Consider the following 21,602-nt stretch of genomic DNA (forward strand, 5'->3'; position numbering starts at 1 on the left):
GTACCCAGTGGCTTAGGTTCTCTGGTAGAGATTGTATGTAGGATGAGAAGTGCTTGTAAATGTAATTGTAGTGTTGGTGGCTTAGGATGTGTTTGTAGTTTGTGAACCAAGTGTAGGGGTGCAAGCGTACTTTATAGTAAGTGACACTGGTTCAACCACAGCACCCTTGTGTCCGCCAATGTAGTACATGGCCGGGTGAACACTCCCAGATTTTATTACCCTGGTGGGGCGCGAACCCTTGTTCACCCGTGTACGAAACGCACACTCTACCACTGTACCACAGAGGCTTCATATATATATATATATATATATATATATATATATATATATAAATATATATATATTAAATGACAGAACAGAGGAAGAAATAACTAAATATAAAACTTAAAATCCAACACCAGATTACAGGTGTCCTCTATTCATAAAAAATCTGTAACAATTGGACTCGAACAGCCGTAGGATGAAGTTTCGGGGGACACAAATTTGGGGAAGCGAGTTCCAGAGAGATGCAGTTTGGGGAACAAAAGATTTCTAATAGGCGGAAGTTCTGCAATATGGTAGTGTGACATTCCAGCCATTAGCGCCACCAGATGTCAGTGTAGCACAGGGAAAGTCATGGAGAAATGACACAATGGATGCAACTTCGTCTGAGGATTTGCCATAAAAGTATCTGTAAAATAATGCAAGGGAGGCAACATTCCTTCCTAACTGCAGGGGATGTAGTTTATTTGTAATATAAATATTAATAATTCTAACAACTTTGTTCTGAGTTTTGTTTAGTTGTTTTAGTGCAACCTCTCCACATCCATTCCACAAGGGTGAGTAGTATTCCAGCTGAAGTGTGTGTGTGTGTGTGTGTGTGTGTGTGTGTGTGTGTGTGTGTGTGTGTGATCCCAGGGCAAAAGTAAACAATAAATAAACTAGAAAGCACTCAGAGACCTCATACTTCCGCCAATGTCATTGCAGGACCCGGATCCGGATCCGGGTCCTCCCCAAAATTTATTTATTCATTTATTTTTCTAGGCCCCTTCTCCACCCTTGCACAAAATTTCATTAATATTCATTAAGAATTTTTGGTGATATCGTTTGAACAAACAAACAAAAAATTCCTGGAACTGGATGATGACCCGGATCACAACCAAAATCTAATGGATTGTTCCTTGGGCTATACCCTACCCCTCCAAAGATTTTCATCAATATCCGTTATAAATTTTTGAGTAATCCTGATAACAAACAGAGAAATAAACAAACCAACGTGGGCAAAAACATAACCTTGGCGGTGGAAATAGATATAAACTGTCATGATCCAGCATTCGCTTTTCCTTATTCTCTAATACCTGTTTGTTAAACTCTTCAGAGTGATGAGGTCATTATATTCTTTTTTTTTTTCTTCAGTCAAATAATTAAGTTCAGGAATGACTGTAGTGCGACTGGGTTAGAAACTAAAGAAAGTGGAGGGAGGGAGGAAAAGATCGTGGGGGGAAAGAGAGTAGGGATGAAGACAGCAAGTGTAGGTAAGGAGAGAGAGAGAGAGAGAGAGGAACTTGAGGGGCAGTCAGTGGAGCTCGTCTCTCCAACAAGGGCAACGTAATTTCTAAACCACTATTCTTAATGGGTTAGAGTTTTTCATCACTGATCAGGGTTTCGCAAAAGTGTTTTCCGAATTCAGAATCTTTCATACTGGTACGACCATGATCGGTCCCAAAAGTTAATCGATTTTTCCGTGGCACATGGCCTATCTACAGTGTCCACGAAATTTGATCCAAATCTCTCTTTTAGTTTGTGAATAATCCTGCTAACAGACAAACAAACGAAAAAGGGTGTAAACATAATCTTGATAGAGAGAATTAACACAGATAATGACTCCTTGCTCTTATTTTTTTTTTTTGTTACTGCAGGGTGTCTGCCATATATATATATATATATATATATATATATATATATATATATATATATATATATATAAAGCTACTTTGTTTGTCCTTCAATAACGCCCAAACCAAGGGCCAGAGACCCCCAGACCCATATATATGCTGAATCAGGGTGACACAAGGTTGGTTTTAGGGGGGTCACAACCATTTGGGGTCACCGGTAGTGTGTTCGCCTTTTTGGCTCGCGCAACGCCGGATATCCCATCAGCCCAATTTTTGGCATGGAGAATCAAATGGCCTCCAATTTGGACATGGGCTATGTGAGGTTGACCTCCAAGGTCATTTGAGGTCACCGGTGATAATAAACAAGTGTACACAAATATTGTGCGTTAGTCTGCAATAACCGAAATAGAAAGTTCCTGGACCTCTTATAATCTCTTTTCAAAAGAGTAAGAGGTACAGTGCTTGGTCTTTCTGGAGTAGAAAGAATAAACTAGAACAAATAGGATTAGAGTGTTCACCTTTTTGGCCCGGGCAAGGTCAGGTACCCATCCTAGTTAGAACTATTTCTTCCTTTCCTTGATTCATTTTTCGTTCTTCTCCTTTCCGTTCTCCCATTTTGCCTCTCCTTTCCTTCACTCCCCGACCCTTTACTTCACCTCCACTCCCAGCTTCTTTAGAACACGCCTTCTTCCTCCTTCCCACTTCACCTGACCCATCTCTTCTCGTCTGTTTCCCTTCTCTCCACTTAAGCTCCTACGTACAAGACATTCTTGCTATTCTAAAAATAAAATAAAGAAAAATACATTAATGTGGAATTAACCCCGTAATTGTAAAGGAATGTTGTCCGACTTTCTGTATGTGAGGTCAGTATTAACCCTTTAATCGCGGGCATTGTTTTGACCCAACTGGCCCCCCCCCGCGGGGGTTCCAGCCAAAATGTAAACAAACTTTAAAGCTTTATAACTCTGCACAGAATAAATCTAGAGCGAAAAATAAGGTACCATTAGAAAGTACTAATCTTCGGTTTTGCAATGATGTAGGTTTCATGATATCGTTGACTATCACTGGATGGGCAATGCCATTAGAAGTGAGCGATCTAAAATCACTATTTTTCGCTCACACACCGTTACCAAATGCCAACCTCATTCTGATAATAATACTATAAACATATATGAACACAGCACATACGATAAAACCCACTCTGTGTTCACTGAGGCAGGTAAAAGGCACTGTAATTGCCTGCACATCACTGCCACATCAGCGCTGTTGTCACTCACAAAGCTGGACAGATACTGATGCGTGTTTGGTCAGGGGTGGGGTGGGGGGCCCGGGGGGTGGGAGGAGGGAGGTGGGGGTCAGCTGGAGTGAAAGAACTTAATAGCTACTCTCCCTTGAAACAATTGGCGTGCGGAAAAAATGCGCGATATTCAAAATATTCACAAACATTCCAGAATGACACACACGGTTTGGTCCAGTTTTTGCGATGTCTTTCTGGAATGACACCCGTGGTTAAAGGGCTAAACAGGACACACACACACACTCACACACACACACACACACACACACACACACACAAACAAGCAACAAATCATCCTTCTCTCTCTCTCTCTCTCTCTCTCTCTCTCTCTCCTTTACTTGTCTGGCACATTCATCCAGTCCCAACAGACTCATCCCAACACCACCCTGAATTCTGTACCCCCACTTTTTAACTTGTCATTGTTTTGTTTTATATGCCCTGAATCAGTCCCTACCAATAAAGCAATATTTTTTCTCAGTCATAATAGCTGTCTTTCTCTCTCCTTTATTGCACCCTAAATCCACTCTTAATACTACTGACCCAAACACATATCCTCTCTACCCCCCTCCTCTCCCTCAATGCATTTTCAACTCCAGGAGCGATTTTTTATTCTTAAAGTATACCCCTCCCCACTCTCTCTCTCTCTCTCTCTCTCTCTCTCTCTCTCTCTCTCTCTCTCTGATCTTGAATTCCTTAGAGCCTTTGTATTTTATCCAAAAATTCATTTCCTCCTCACTTCTGGATAGAATCATTATCGAAAAGACCCCATCCCATGACGCTGCGTTGAGTAGCAGACTAATCTGTATCAAAATGTTTTTTTTTTTTAATGCGAGGAATAAGGAACCAAAGGCCACGAGCCTGCAATAACTGTTCCTTCCAAGAGATAAACAAAATACAAGAAAGAGCCATATTCAAGGTCCGATTATTTCGAGAAGCCTGGACACACCGCGTTTGAAAGGCTGGAGATCATAGGAAGCAGGAAATACAGGCAGAAGGAGACAGTTCCAGAGTCGACCTGTAGCATAAATGAAGGACTGGGAGTAACTCTTAACTCTTGCATTAGGGAGATGGACAGAAAAGGGATGAGAGTTTGCTGCTAGACGGGTGCTACGTGCCCGTCGTAGAGGTGGAGGAATGCATGCAGACAGTTCAGAGGAGCAGTGACCATTGAAGTGACGATAGAAAAGAGATAAAGATGCAACAGTGCAGCGAAGAGACAGAGGTTGAAGGGAGTCAGTAAGAGGAGGAGAGTTAATGAGATGAAAAGCCTTTGACTCCACCCTATTGAGAGGAGCTGTGTCACGGGGTTTTTATTGTATGTAATACTAAAGAATAATATTCAATAATACTTGAGGACACGACAAAAGAATTGACTTGTGAAAATCAAGCAATGATTACTTTATGCCGGCTTACTTTGCCGATTCTCTAAGGACGAGAATTTATAAACTTTCTCAACAGTACACAGCAGAGACTAATTACTCACACGTGCCATTTATTAGTACTGTTGGCCTCTGGAGAAAGTGACTCCACCCCTGACAATCAATAACTAATGCTATTAATGATAAACAGGTTCTTGCTGGTGCAATTAACTCCTGGTTGCACAATGGATTTTAAGCTTAATACAAAAGGACTGGTCTAAGTACCAGTTATGAATAATGCAAAGCGTTTATACAAACTAGGAGCTATAAGTGAAATAAGCATGTGGAGAAATAAAACACGAGTTCACATTACATTAAGATCAAGAGAAAAGAACTGTGAATTTATTAATTACAATGAGTTAAATTTACGTTACATTTCAAAATGAATTCAAAATAAGTAGAACACGCTCACTCGCTCACTCAAAAGCTAACTCTTAAGCCTAGGAAAAACGAAAGGAAAATACTGGTCAGAGAGTGGGCTAAGCGGAATGGACTGGGTGTCGTTGCTGAGGATGGACGCTGCCACAGATGCTGAACCTCTCGCCAGCTCACACTAGGTGGGAATTCAGGAACTGGACAACGGTGGCACTGCTCCACAGTGGGCCCAATCGAACCTGCTTCCACGGCGCTTAAATCTTAACTAAGTTCAAATTCTGAGTGAGGGAGGCGAAAGCGGGCTGTGCTTGCTAACGGCTAACGAATTTAGTGTGAGTGATACACACTCACAATAAATCACTCAGCGGAGGTGCTAATGTTGCGCACAAGAACGATCACTTATGTAACAGTGAAAAATTTTTCTGAAAACACTCCCAATCAGGTGGATACGTGGCGGTTGACTGAGTGATACATACTGGGAATCCACTAGAATTCGCAGTTTCCCACCAAAGTTTAATGTCACAAGTTTATTTAAATACTGAATCACGCCAACTCATGACATTACGCCCCATCAAAATCAATTTTTTTTTTCTTTCAGGAAAAAAAAAATTTCAATATACATACATATAAATCCTAACTGAGTCACACAAGATTCACACTGTGGTGTGTGTGTGCTATCCTGCTACAGGAGAAAGTCACAGTCGCCAGTGAGCGAAAAACCTCGTATTTACTTTAATAGAAGCAAGCTTGAGGGAAAAACTCCTTGACGACAGTGAAAAATCCTGTTCTCAGGTCAAACTGAGCGAAAAGTTCGCTACATTTACATTAACGACTAATTGTTATATAGCGTGATGTATGTAGTACACGGTGTAGGTGTGACAGTTGTGGTGTAACTGTGCCTACGTGTAAAATCATGTAATGCAAATTAATAGTAAATAATGATGACAAGGCAGAAGAGATGAGGCGGCAGCATGTGTCGGGGACGATCAGCTGAACTGCACGACAATGCTGCACCCGCCAGCTGCTCCTGCAAAAACAATCAAGCTGGAGCATCAAAAGTGTCATTTCTCTCTCTCTCTGCCTAGCAATCAGTACTTATGTTATAACTGACAAGGAAACGTAGTCATTGGATTTACAAATCTCTCAGAACCCTTGTAGTTTACTGGTTAACGCTTATTAACCAGGAAACGTGCCAGTTCTTGAATTTACAAATTTCTTAGAACAAGCAGTTTACTGGTTAACCTAACACTACACTTACGATTAATGACAGGAAGCTGAGAATCGCTACGCAGACTCGGGCAGATCACATTTTAACACCCACCGTGGGTGTGAACACTCATGTGGATAATGTGCATTCTCCAGGAATCCTCAGAGAGGACCACAGCTCAAGACATTCCACAAGGTAATTCATACACAGCCTCGGACTGTCTCTGCGTGGTTCTCAAACTTCCCTCTTAACTTATGGTACATATGTATGTGCAGGCCCTGGACATACTGTGTCCTGTGGGGCCAACGGGCGAGACGTCAGGTCTGCACCCACATTACCACTGCCCTCTCTCAACCTGACTCTGAGATTATGGGTGTGGATTCACACGGCACAGGAAGGACATGTCCCTGATTAGTGTTACATGGACACATGTTGCAGGAACGCACAAAGCTATCTATTTCTTGTCCCATCCCTGGCCAGAAAAAGTCAACGCGAATACGGCTCTGTGTTTTCCTTTTGCCCAGGTGACCTCGTGACGCTGAACAATGACCCCATTCTAACACTGCTTGGCGGTACTTAGCGGGAACGACAAACTGCAGTCGAACCTCGCCCTTGGGTGTTTGTGACTCACGGTAGAGCTGTCCTTGTTTGCGAAGGAACTTGGCTTGACCTCCCCATGAACACTTTATCACTCTACCCCTTTGCTTCTTTTGCATGGCAGCAAGTGTTGGGTTGGAGTGTTGTTCTTGAACAACATCTTGGCTACAAATTGGATCTTGCGGTGATGCAATGGTCACTGGGGTGACACAGTTTGGAGCCTCAGGCATGGCTCGTGTTTCTGCAGCCAAAATCTGAGTAGCATCATCTTCAGCACAACTATACTTGGCACAGGGAATATTGCCTATGATAAGGTCAAATAAAGGTTCTGGCATGACAACTGCAAGTGTCATACCAGTGTAAAATGGAGACGCCACCTGGATGCGTGCCTCAGGGAACAATCTCACTGATCCATCAATAAGGTTAGCTTGGATCTGTCGACCTGTGTATTCCTCAGGCCGAACTAGACTCTGCCTGACAGAGCAACCTGAGGACCCATTGTCTCTAAGGACTTTCACAGGAATGTCTCCCACAAACCCTGACTGAACAAGGAAGGCACTGCCAGCTGTGGGAGGGCCTGTGGAGGAAGCAGCTAGCCACTGATTAGGCTGCTGAATAAATGATGTGGCAAACATGGTACTCTGAGAATTTGATACTTGAGGGGTTGTACTCACAGTCTGGGGAAACGGAGCATTGGCCTCCGGTGGAGAGGGTTCACTGTCGCCGGGGGACTAGAGAACTGTGGGGAAGTACCCGTACTGGTAGGGATGACACCACCGTGCTGCTGCTGAGGGACAAAGGTTGCGTTCGCCTCCTGCCTCCGAGGGGCTGGTGCTGAAAATGACAGTCCCGATGGTCGGTTGCGTGGCTGATACAGCTGCTGGTTAGGGTACCTGTTGTACCTCTTCCACTCAGGCTTCTGAGTGTTTTGCCCTTGGTCCTTCCTCTGCGATTTTGGACCTTGGCCATTATTTTGAGAATGGCCTTGTTGCTGGGGTTCAGTCTGAGACGGTTTCCCAGATTTATCAGCTTTCCTGTTCCAGGTATGCTGCTTGCGAGTTTGATACCCGTATGCAGTGAAGAATGCATCAGCCTTCTTCATCATTTGGCTGGCATCCTTTACCTGGCAGATCTTAAGCTGAGCCATAAGTTCAGTAGGCACGACTTTTCTAGCTGCGTGCGCAGGTTAAGGTCAATTATCCCCTCACACATGGAAGGAATTTCATCTTTCTCCATCCACTCATCTAAGTAAGCAGTAAGCCGGTCAAGAAACTGAACGGCAGTCTCTTTTTCCTGCAAATGCGCCCTCATGAACTGACTCTTGGTGTCGTCAACTGTGAGACCATACGCTTTGACGAGTGCGGCCTTCATCATCTCATACGTGAGATTGTCTCCACGAATTCTGTGGAGAATACAGAGAGCAGGGCCCTCAAACAAGCTAAGGAACTGTAGCCGCTAAGCTGCATCATCCAGCTGGTACAGTTGAGTCATGTCTTCAAACCGAGCTATGTATGGCTCGATTCGCTCGCCTTCCTTGTACGGGGGAAGCTTGATGTGTGGAGTCGGCAGAACATGTGCAGGGAGAGCGCTCGTGGAGCTTGGGCCAGCTGCACGAGATGTGTCTGAAGCCAAGGAATCTCGCTTGAGCTTCAACATATCAAGTTCATGTTCTTCGCATGCTTCTCGCTTGGCACGTTCATGTTCTCATTGTTCACGCTCGTATTCACTTTCTCTCTCACGTCGTTCTAACTTGTGTTGACGTTCTCTCTCGCGTTGTTCTAACTTGTGTTGATGTTCTCTCTCGCATTGTTCTAACTCGTGTAGACGTTCTCTCTCGCGTTTTTCTAACTCGAGTTCGCGTTGTTTTTGCTCGTGTTCATGCTGTTCTCGTTCGTATTCGCGCTGTTTTTCACGTTCTTCATGCTGAATTCAACACTCTTCATGAGCATCATTCTCGCATTGCTGCTCGTAATTAAACCGAGAGAGGAAATAGTCCTTTATTTTCTCGGGGTCAGTAAGCCCCATATCTTTAGCTTCCTGTACATAGACGTTAGTCATGATGCTAACTCAGTCTGGGTGAACTAAGGACTACAGTACGTACTGACTGCTATTTTGCAAAGAAAGATGCCAATAATCAAGAATAAAGAATATAGGCACAGGTTAGTGGTGACCAGTTTTATCTAATTAAACTGGTAAAGAAAGAATATTAAACAAACAACTGACTGTGAAAACTATTACGTAAATTAATAAAACTGAATCAATACTCACCAGTAAGGTAGTGCCTATAGACTCTAATGATAAATACTTAAGTATGAGTGAGTGAGTATTATCTCGTGAATAGCTTCAGAGCTAGGAGTTAATATCCTGGAATGAGGTCGCCAAATGTCATGGAGTTTTTATTGTATGTAATATCAAAGAATAATATTCAATAATACTTGAGGACAGGACAAAGAACTGACTTGTGAAAATCAAGCAATGATTACTTTATGCCGGCTTACTTCGCCGATTCTCTAAGGACGAGAATTTATAAACTTTCTCAACAGTACACAGCAGAGACTAATTACTCACACGTGCTGTTTATTAGTACTGTTGGCCTCTGGAGAAAGTGACTCCACCCCTGACAATCAATAACTAATGCTATTAATGATAAACAGGTTCTTGCTGGTGCAATTAACTCCTGGTTGCACAACGGATTTTAAGCTTAATACAAAAGGACTGGCCTAAGTACCAGTTATGAATAATGCAAAGCGTTTATGCAAACTAGGAGCTATAAGTGAAATAAGCTTGTGGAGAAATAAAACACGAGTTTACATTACATTAAGCTCAAGAGAAAAGAACTGTGAATTTATTAATTACAATGAGTTAAATTTATGTTATATTTCAAAATGAATATAAAATAAGGAGAACACTCACTCACTCACTCAAAAGCTAACTCTTAAGCCTAGGAAAAACAAAAGGAAAATACTGGTCAGAGAGTGGGCTAAGCGGAATGGACTGGGTGTCGTTGCTGAGGAAAGACGTTGCCACAGATGCTGAACCTCTCGCCGGCTGACACTAGGTGGGAATTCAGGAACTGGACAGTGGCAGCACTGCTCCACACTGGGCCCAATCGAACCTGTTTCCACGGTGCTGAAATCCTGACTGAGTTCAAATTCTGAGTGAGGGAGGCGAAAGCGGGCCGTACTTGCTAACAGCTAATGAATCTAGTGTGAGCGATACACACTCACAATAAATCACTCAGCGGAGGTGCTAATGTCGTGCACAAGAACGATCACTTATGAAACAGTGAAAAATTGTTCTGAAAACACTCCCGATCGGGTGGATACGTGGCGGTTGACTGAGTGATACATACTGGGATTCCACTAGAATTCGCGGTTTCCCACCAAAGTTTAATGTCACGAGTTTATTTAAATACTGAATCGCGCCAACTCATGACAAGCTCTATGTGGGGAACCTCCCCACACATGAGAGTTGTACTCTACACAGGAATACATAAAACCCATGTATAGAGTCAACAATTATGCAGTGGTAAAGAAGGAACGAAGTTGGCTTAGTGGACCCAATCTCTTGGAAGCAGATTTTACAAGAGATGTAATATGAGCTTTCCAAGATAAGGGCCGAGTAAATGAAACCCAGGCATGTTCAAGGATGATGCAGGATTAAGCTGAATATTATTAAACAGTAGTGGGTATCCCTGTGGAAGATTGTGTCGGGCTGATAAGTGTAAGAACTGAGTCTTTGATGCATTAAAAACAACCATATTATTTTTACCCCAGTCAGAGGTATGAGCCAAGTCAAATATTAGGTGTCCCATAGCCTCATCCCTTATTAGTTGAACTAACTGCTGAGATGGGCGTTTCAGGAACCGAATAGAAATGTGAAGGGTGGAGTCATCATCGTATGAGTGGATAGGGTTACATGTACAGCTCAGAAGATCATTGATGAATAAAAGGAAGAGAGTTGATGATAGGACAGAGCCCTGTTGATAGATCTAGGAGAAGAACGATGGCCGTCTACAACAGCGGCTATAGAACAACCAGAAAGGAAGCTAGAGATGAAGGCACAGATAGAAGGATAGAAACCGTAAGAGAGCAGTTTGGAAATTAAAGAGTTATGCCAGACTCGATCAAAAACCTTTGAGATCTCAAGTGCAATGGCAAAGCTTTCGCCAAAGTCCCGAAAGGAGGATGACCAGGAGTCTGAAAGGTAGGTGAGATGACCGCCAGTGGAGCGTCCCTGACGGAACCCATACTGACAGTCAGAAAGAAGGTTGTGATAGGAAAGTTGCTTTAAAATTTTTCTATAAAAAATTGACTTGAAAACTTTCGAGATACAGGATGTTAAAGCATTTGGACGATAGTTAGAGGGTTAGAAATGGTCACCCTTCTTTGGAACTGGCTGAATGAGAGCAAACTTCCAGCATGAAGGAAAGGTACAAGTTGATAGACAAAGGCGAAAGACTTTACTTAGGCAGGGTGTATGCACAGTTCTTGAGGACAACAGGAGGAACTCCATCAGGCTCATATGCCTTGTATGTATTGAGGCCTGTGATGGCAGAAAATACATCAACTGAAGAAATTTTAATGTCAGCCATGAGGAAGTCTGAGGAGGGAAGTGATGAAGAAACAGCACCGGAATCTTATAAGGTGGAATTAGAGGAGAAAGTCTGAGCGAAGAGATCTGCTTTATGAGTAGAAGAAATAGTTACAGGACCATCAGAGTAGAAAAGAGGAGGGAAGGATGATGAGGTAAAGTTGTTAGAAAGGTTTGCCAGAAAGAGCAGGAAGAGTTTGAGTTGAAGAGTTGAGAGCATTTTGTACGGATGAAATTATTCTTAGCAGAGCGAAGAACAGACATAGCATGATTCCGGGCAGAAACGTATAAAAGATGTGATTCAGGGGTGGGTTGGCTCCGGAACCTTTTATAGGCCCTCTCCTTGTTGCGGACAGCATTAGAACAAGCATGATTAAACCAAGGCTTTCTTGCATTAGTCAAAGGATATGAGAAAGGAATGTATGCTTCCATGCCCGAGAGAATAACCTCCGTAATGTGCAAGGCACACTCAGATGGCTCCAGGTCATGGAAGCAATAATCTTCTCAGGGAAAAGCAAAGAAGTACTGCCTGAGGGCCTCCCAATCCGCAGTTCGAAAGTACCACAGACGACATTTCTTTGGAGGGTCCACAGGCCGTACCGGAGTGATAGGACAGGCTAATGTGATAAGGTTGTGATTGGAGGAGCCCAATGGAGAGAAAAGATTAACAGTGTAAGCAGAAGGATTAGGTGTAAGGAAGAGGTCAAGTATGTTGGAGCTCTCTCCAAGGCAGTCAGGGATACAGGTAGGGTGCTGTACAAGCTGCTCTAGGTCATTAGGGATAGAAAAGATGTAGGCTTGTTCACCAGGTGGATCAGTGAAAGGAGAGGAGAGCCAAAGGTGGTGGTGAACATTGAAATCTCCTAGAATGGAGATTTCAGAGAAAGGAGAAATGGATAGAATGTGTTCCATCGTAGAAGTAAGGAGAGTCGGAGAATTTTTGATAGTCAGTAGAATTAGAAGATATGTAAACACCACAGTTATATTTAGTCAGAGAATGACAGGAGAGCCGAAGCCAGAGAGTGGAGAATTCAGAAGAAACAAGTTCAGGAACACGAGAGCAAGATATGTCGTTGCGTACTATCACGATCCAAAGTTTCTTTACCCCCCTGAGTGGAAGAAGGTCGAAGCCAAGGTTGTAGCAAGACCAGATGATCGGACACTGCCAGTATACAAGACTAATAATGGTTCATGATACCGTGATTCATAAATAGGCTCGTGTGTTTCATCCGGGTGATTCTTCTTATCCTAAGCTTCACGTTAGTGAACCCCTCCATCATGAACTGGCCTGTGTTCGGTGGCCCGTCATTTCTTCAACATTGGCTTCGACCTTCCTCCACTCAGGGGAGTAAAGAAACTTTGGATCGTGATAGTACATATACACAACAGCCACCTTTTTCTTTGAAATGAGTATAGAGAAAGTAGGAGGATACAGAAAAGGGTTTGTTGTCAGTTGCCTCAGACAGCTGAGTCTCTGTTAAGAAGAGAAGCTGAGGTTTTGAGGAGGAGAGGTGGTGTTCAACAGAGAGAAAGTTAGATAAAAGACAGCGAATGTTGCAGATATGTAGTAGAAGTGAGTCAGCCAGTGGTTCCAGGCATGTAGAGCCATCACCGGGAGAGGGGCGGATTGTGAGGGCATTTATGATCCCTCCCCCCCTCCCTTGGGACTCCGAGGCATAATTAGTTGTCGCCATTTTACTTTTTTTTTTTTTTAAAAAGGTTATGTAGTGTGTACTGTGCATGTAGATTGGTGTTGACAGTTAGAGAAACTTGTACTGGAAAGCTTTCCATCCACCTTGGGAGTACTGCCCTGCTCGACTGGTGCTACAGTCTACTCCTCGAAGATAATGATGGGAGCCAAAACTAAGGGTTTAAAGAGAATAATGCATGTGGTTACTACTCCAGAAATCATTATTTAATGAGATGTTGACGTCGGCTGTACAAACCATTATGCATTACCAAGAGACATCATGATTATGATGATGACGATGAGGTGTAAAATTACAAGGATTCAAAAGCCAAGTATTCATTTACTGACAAATCCGAAGCTTAAATTTCGTCTAGGGTAGTTGATGACGATTATTAAATTCATTCCACTCTAATTTGGCCCAGATTATTGTCATTTTGCAGCTCATTTCACGAAGCTCAGTGGCAGAAAGACAGTGTGACTAGGATTATATTCCAGAGTTAACCTCTACTTACAACTCAGCATTCAAGATGGTGAGGTGGCAATTTAGGTCAAGTTAGAGTAAGAAGTGCATATTACACACAGCAAGGAGCACTCAGAAAATTCAGCACCCAAGTCCACCAAGTGGTCTAAGAGAAGAATATCTGACTGCCCTCTGACCTTGACCTTCGACAGACAACTGCCAACAATTTAAACACCTCATTCTTGACTAACCTTTAACCCAACCACCACCTTGTTCTGGGGGGGTGAGAGAGAGAGAGAGAGAGAGAGAGAGAGAGAGAGAGAGAGAGAGAGAGAGAGAGAGACAGAGAGAGAGAGACAGACAGACAGACAGAGATAGACAGACAGACAGACAGACAGAGTGAAAAGAAAAAAAAAAAAGTGAGACAAATTTGAAGGTTGATAAGGAAAAACTGGCAGGTAAATGTAGAGCAGAGTCGAATATTTGCGAGGAAGTGCAAAAAACATCAAGAAGGATAACATCATCATAAACAAAGCAATTATTCTGAATGTTAAGAAATGATTTTCTGAGCTCTGAAACAACTAGTATAATACCGTGGAGAGTGAGATAACGTGAGGGCAAGCAAGAGGTAGTCTAAGTTGTCTTAATCTGGAAAGCAAGTGGATATATCTAGAGGGAACATATCCTCTTAATCCTACGAGCAACAAGATACATGGATGAGATATTCACAGGAAGACAAATAGTAGGGAAGAAACATGAAAGAGGCTAGAAAATATTTATGGTGTTCATGGATTACAAGGAAAAGATATGATAGGATATACAGGGAAAGATTATGATATGGAAGTAAAACTGTTAAACGATGTAAAGAATTTCTATGAGGGATTCGAACCATATATTGTCAAAAATGTAGATTCGTATGTCTCTCCTGCATCTTTCTTGTATGCAGGACTCATAAATACTTGACTGAGACATAGTTACTCAAGTACATATTATCACCCAAAAAAATCGATGATAAAATGCACATTAGCCCACTACGTTTCATTCAAGGGCGGCATTCTGGTACTGGTAGGAAACTTACTTACACCTCTTCCTTACCGGTTTATTTCTGATTCTGTTGTGTTACTATATTCTTGTGTTCATGCATTTTATGTCCACATTAAAATTATATAAAAAGAAAAAAGTGAATGCTAATGTGTAGTTTGGGAAATAAATCGTTAAGGAGGTATGAGGTTTTGGAGCCACCTTCCCCGACGAGAATACCGGCCAAAGTGTCAGTGAATCCAACAGTGATGAAGAAGGTGAGGCGAAATGAATTTAGTATTTCACTGTACAAAATAGGGGACTGCTTAAACGAGAAGTTGGGTATCAGTCTTAGGGTGAAGTAAGGATGTATCAAACTAGGATGACGGAAAGTGAATGAAACTAGTGACGAATGGTTAATGATGAAATAATATAAGCTGGATTATTTTATAAATAACAGAACAGATGAAGAAAAAAACAAATGAATAACAAAAACAATCCAAACACCAGATTACTGGTGTCCTCCATTCACAAAAAATCTGTAACAGTTGGACTTGAACAGCTGTAGGTTGAAGTTTGGGTGGAAACAGTCTGGGGAAGCGAGTTCCAAAGAGATGCTCGAGGAATAAAAGATTTGTGATAGGAGGCGGAAGTTCTGCAATGTGGCAGAATGACATTCCAGTCATGAGCGCTACCAGATGCCCGTGTAGCATAGGAAAATGCATGGAGAGGTGGCAGAGTGGATTCAACTTCGTCTGAGCACTTGCTGTAAAAGTATCTATATAATAATGCAAGGGAGGCAACATTCCTTCTTACCTGTAGGGCATGAAGTTTATTTGTAATGGCAGAGTTATTAATTGTTTTAACAGCTTTGTTCTGAATTTGTTTTAGTGCAATCTCCATCCATCCATTCCACATGGGTGAGCAATATTCCAGCTGAGAGCGCACATGACTCTCATGAACCATAGCTAACTGCTCGTCACTGAGGAAGATACGAACTCTGTACATTAATCCAAGTTTCTTTGAGTTGATTTTAGTAAGAGATCTGGCATGAGAGGTCCAATTGAGGGCATTGTTAAGTGAAACACCAAGAATTTCAATACTTTCGGAGATGGGAATATCAGAAGCATTGAAGGTAATATACGAATCTGGTAGTATCCGTCTATAAGTAAATTGTATATACTGTATTTGGTTTTACTATCAGTAAATGAGACAAAGTTATTTTATTCCCAGTCAGTGATCCTAGATAAATCTTGATTTATTGAAACGGCTGCACTGAGTTGTGAATTAGAGATATTAAACTTTGTGAGTGGGTGTTTAAGTGTTAATGAAGTTCGAAGTGTAGAGTCATCTGCATATGAATGGATGGGATTATGAGTGACAGATATGGGATCATTAATTTGAGTAAGGAATAAGATTGGAGCCAGAACTGATCCTTGTAGCATGTTGGTGTCAGTTGAGTGGAAAAGTGGAATATACATCATCTACTTTTACTGTTATCTTTCTGTCGCTGAGTTATGAGGAAATCAGAGGAACAAAAGACTCTAGTCCACAGCAAGGGAGTTTGGACAGCAGGGAATGGTGCCACGCTATGTTAAACACTGTAGACATATCAAGGGCTACTGCATGAGCTTCTCCATGTTGGTGAATTGACTGATTGATGGTGTGAATCAGGTGATTGAGAATATGAATGGTGGCACTTTTGTGGTGAAAACCATTCTGTCTATAGCTTTGTTGTTGGACTCAAGATGTTTAACTACAGTATGTACTTATTCATTACAATTTCAAATACTTTACCAAAAAAAGATGTGATAGCTATTGATCTGTAATCAGTGGGGCCAGAAGATCGTCCTGACTTCGGAACTGGGTGGATATTGGCTTCATTCCAAGAATTAGGGAATGAAGGAGTCAATATGCATAGTCTGAACAATTTAGCTAGAACAGATGCAAGTTCTGGGAGCACTTTTTCAAAACAATTGGAGGAATAGCATCTAGGCCTGCAGCTTGGTTGGTTGGTAAATTGTCTAGGACGGATTTTACGTATCTAGTCTGTATTTTTAAGTGGAGTAATTTCGGGAGTCAAGTTCTAGGGCTCAGAAGTTCTGGCTGACTTCCGCTAACGTAGAACTTCTGGCAAGTATACTGGCAAGGATATTAGCTTTACCACGTGGATTTTGTAATACTGCCGCGTGAAGGTTTTAATGGGGAATGGGTGACGACTTGTTGAAGTTATTCTTGAAAGAACTGAGAGCTGACCAGAATTTTCTATTGTCATTAGGACTGTTTAGTAGTTTCGATGCTTGTTTGTGAAGGAAGTTTGATTCAACGAGATTTATTACTGCTTTTGCATTGTTTCAAGCAATTTCAAATTCACTAAGTGATTTACGTGTTTTTAATTTTTAGTAAGAGTTAAATGCTAATGCCTTTGGGCCGTCGCTTTGTCACAATTGTATATATGTATGTAGTATGTATGTATTTATGTATTTAAGCATGTAGGTATGCATGTATGTATGTATGTATATGTTGCAGTACTGCTTCACAACAGGAATTGTAAGCAGAAAATGGATTACCTTGTATTTGCTTACTAAGAAGTTATCATAAAACTGAAAAAAAAATACTGAAAAGAGAAACAAAAGTTATTGTAAAAAACACATTAAATAAGGAAAGAAAAACAATGGGGAGCCAGATGCTAATAGCCAGCCAGAGTATGCTGTTGGCCAAGTTACATGCTACTTACAAACCAAATGTGAAGAAATTTTTCAAAACTTAACGAAATTCAGTCACCACTTTTCACAAAAAGTAAATCCACATAAAAAAAAAAAAAAAACTAGTTGGCCTTTGGCAGCCATTTCGGTGATCCTGACCTTGACCCTCGGTGCCCATTTTCGAACTCGTCCAAGATTTTGGACAAATTTTGATACCTTGAAGGTTTCATGTTGATAGCTCAAGCCGTTCATGATTTAATTGTAACAGATGCGCAGACAATAGACGCACACACACACACACACACACATCGTCAGAGAGATAACACGCCATATCACCTCGCTCCGAGCTGACTTCTCTTGGTTACAACTGGCTATACCTAAACAATATCTTTATATGAGTTAAGCTCTGTACAAGGTTAACTAAATGGTGTCCTAAAATAATAGAGCAAGTTTAAGCAAAAGTGTCGCCCAAATAACAGAGCACAGCCAAATAGTGCAGGAATGTGTTTATCAAGTCCCAGCTGTTTCGACTACGGTACCACAGGCGAGAATGATGCAAAACTGTAAGTAAAAACATTTTCTTTTTCTCACTAGTAACACAAGAAGACCACGAAATAAAGTGAAGCAAATATGGAAGGAGCTGGGTAGAGGGAAAGGGATAGAAAACATGATAATTTCAACAAGGAATTGGTTGAAATGGAAACAATCACCAAATTAACAGAAAAGGTAAACAGCATGGAAAGGGCATTTCGGAGTGAAATGGATGAAATTAAGAAGCAATTGCGTATGCAGAAGGAGGAAAATGAAAAGTTGGTGAGGGAACTGAACGAGAAAGACACAACAATAGATGACCTGTCAGTTGAGGTGGGTTCACTTAAATGGAAGATTGGTGAAATGGCAAGTACAGTTGTTAACCATGAGAGTATTATGGTGGAGTTCAGAAATGATACAGAGAAAATTAGGCAAGCAAGTAGTCTGATAGACCAAAATAGTAATCTGGAAGAGAAGTTAACCCAGATGAAGTGATGCAATGTTATAAAGATGATGTAGAAATTACATATGCTGAAATGGTGAAAGTAAGGAAAGAGAAACAAGAGTCGAAGAAAAAAGCATTAGAAAGGAAGTGAAAAAAATAATCCAGAACAACTCAAAATTGGTCAGAGATTGAGCAGATATCAATAAATCAATAGTAATCACTGGTATAGAGGAGGAAGAAAGAAAAAAACAATATATCAAGAGACAAAAAGGAGATGGCAAATATAATGAGAATATTGAAGTATCAGAGGATATCTGTAATAAAGACATATAGGAACACAAATGGTTAGGGAAGTATAAGAGAAATATGTCAAGGCCGCTGAAAGTAGCCTTCCAGAGTGTGAACACTGTGGAGGCAATACTAAAAAATGCAAACTCATGGAAAAAGAGGAATTAAAAAAAAAAAGTATGGATAAAAAGATGCCTAACTCAAGAGGAATTGGGAATACTAAAAGAGAAATGGGAGGACGCAAAAACAAAGAACAAGGAAACATCATAGGAGAACTTTTTTTTTTTTCTTACAAAGTAACTGGATTGCAGGTACGAAAGTGATACAAAACCAACAGGGAACAAAAAGGAGGAAGGTAGGAGACTCAAGTTGTGGCAAGTATGTAAACAAGATGGTTAGGTTGATGTACTCATATGTAGCTGGAATGGTGTCTAAATTATTAGAGATAAAAGACTACATCAAAGGAGAGGAACCAAGCATAATTTGCCTCACTGAAACAAAATGAACCCCAAAAATATCCAACAATATCTTAAACTTAGAGGAATACAATATATGGAAAAGGGACAGAATTTTAAGAAAGGGAGGTGGAATTATAATCTTAAAAAAGAAAAAGGTACAAGTCAAAGAAATAAAACTAGATATACCCTCATAAGAAAAACTGATTGCATTGGAAATTAACACATCTGAAGGGAAACTACTTGTGGCAAATTTATACATGCCACCCAAAACAAACACTAGGGAAAGAGATGAAGATCTGGCAGAAAGTACAATTCAAAGTTTAAGAACATTGTTCCATAGAATGGAAGAGAAATTTGAAAGAAGTATATTAACTGGAGACTTCAATTTAAATATAAATTGGAATGCTTTAGATGTAAAAAACCATGAAAGCTGTTGGGACCAAAACTCCTAGATCTTGTGCAGGAAGTTTTCCTAACACAGCATGTAAAGGAAAACACCAGAAAAAGAAGACTTGATCCATCAGTACTAGATCTTATATTTACCAGGCAAAAAAATGAAACTGACAGTAAAATGTATCACCCCCCATTCGGCAAAAGCGACCATGCAGTATTAAATTGTAACCTCAGGATAGTCTATGGCGTTACCAGCAATAAGAGTTACAAAAAGAGTCTAAATTACAAAAAGGGCAACTATCATGACCTGAAAAAGTACTTTTTAGAAACAGATCGGGAATAAGAACTTAGAGAACAAGATTTAAATAGTATATATAGAAAATTCTGTGATCTTTACGAAATAGGGGTCGAAAATTACATCCCACAACACATAACAACGGAAATGAAAATAACGAAATGGTTTAATATAGAATGTAAAATATCAAAAGAAAAAAGAGACTTGCTGTGGAATAGATACAGAAGACACAATAGTGAGAGGGCACATAACTACTATAAACAGGCAAGAAACGATTATACAAAGATAAGGAAGGAGGATCAGAGACAGTTTGAGGAGGACATTATATATAAAAGTAGTGATCAACCTAAGCTTTTTTTTTTTATTTTTATTTTTTTTTTTTTTATGTTCTCGACTCTGGACATAGGCTTCACAGCCTGCTCCCAAAGCCCAGTAGTCCTCCTACATATCTTACACCTCTACATGTCACCACTTCGGCGCTAACACCCACCGACCATATTGAATACATGCTAGGGCTGTCTCATACAGGACTGGTTTATTGGTATTAGCGGGGGTATTGTTACAACACTACAGCTACATCAGTAGCAAACCCAAAGTTAAAGGTAAAATACAGTCCATTATGGATGAGGGGTTCGTCTATACACAAGAGAAAGATATCTGTGAAGCACTAAATAAAATTTTCCAATCAGTTTTTACAAAAGAAAGAAATTTTGAGAGAGATGATATGGAACATGCATGCCCACATGTATTACCAGATATACAAATATCAGAAAAAGAAGTACAGGAAGAGTTACGTAAATTTGACAGAGGAAAAGCAACTGGTTCTGATGGAACTTCAGGTTGGTTGCTACATGACTGTGCAGAAGAGTTAAGCGGACCATTGTATTTAATATTAAAGGAATCCTTAGATCAAGGTAAATTACCTGATATTTGGAAGAAAGCAAACATTGTTCCTGTATTCAAGAAAGGGAATAGACAAAATCAACTCAACTACCAACCAGTGTCACTGACCAGTGTTGTAAGTTACTAGAAAAGCTGATAAGGAAAGTTTGAGTAAAACATCTAGAAGGACACAGTATGATAACAGAGAGGCAGTTCGGTTTTTGAAAGGGAAAGTTATGTGTTACTAATCTGTTAAGCGACTATGACAGAGTTACGGAAACATTGCAGAAAAGACAAGGATGGGAGGACAGTATCTATTTAGATTTTAAGAAAGCATCTGACAAAGTACCGAACCAAAGACTTTTACAGAAACTGTACCATCAAGGAGGTATCTAAGGAAATCTGAACTGTTGGATCCAGGATTTTCTCAGAAAAAGGGAAATGAGAACAATATTAAGGGAAAATTACTCACCATGGAGGGAAGTGACTAGTGGTGGTCCACAAGACTCAGTGCTGGCACCAGTTATGTTTTTAGTGTATATAAATTACATAGACAGTAACATAGGAAATGGAAGCTATCTAAATATTTTTGTGGATGATGCAATAATTCAAAGGAAAATTACTAACATAAATTCTTGGAAAGAGCTCCAAGAGGAATTAAACATGCTTCATGAATGGAGCAATAAATGGCAAATAGAATTCAATGTGGACAAGTGTCATGTAATTAAATTTGATAAAAGTGAGAAAAGACCAGATTGGGATTAAAAGTTAGGAAGATCAACCCTACACATATCAGAAAGAGAGAAGGACCTAGGAGTAATTATCAATAACAGACTATCTCCAGATGACCATATTAGTGAGATGGTACATAATATATATATATTGCTTGCTAAAATGAGAATAATATTTACATATATAAATGAAAATATGTTGAGAAACATAATAACATCATTCATCAGACCAACCCTGGAATAAGCATCAGTAGTGTGGAATCCTTATCTCAAAAAACATATAGATAAGATTGAAAAAGTATAAGAGCAGCTACAAGATGGATACCAAACTTTAGGGATCTAA

The sequence above is a fragment of the Coenobita brevimanus genome, chromosome 49 (genome assembly GCF_032717465.1).
Source record: "Coenobita brevimanus isolate Jiangsu-jjx chromosome 49, ASM3271746v2, whole genome shotgun sequence".
NCBI lineage: Eukaryota > Metazoa > Arthropoda > Malacostraca > Decapoda > Coenobitidae > Coenobita > Coenobita brevimanus.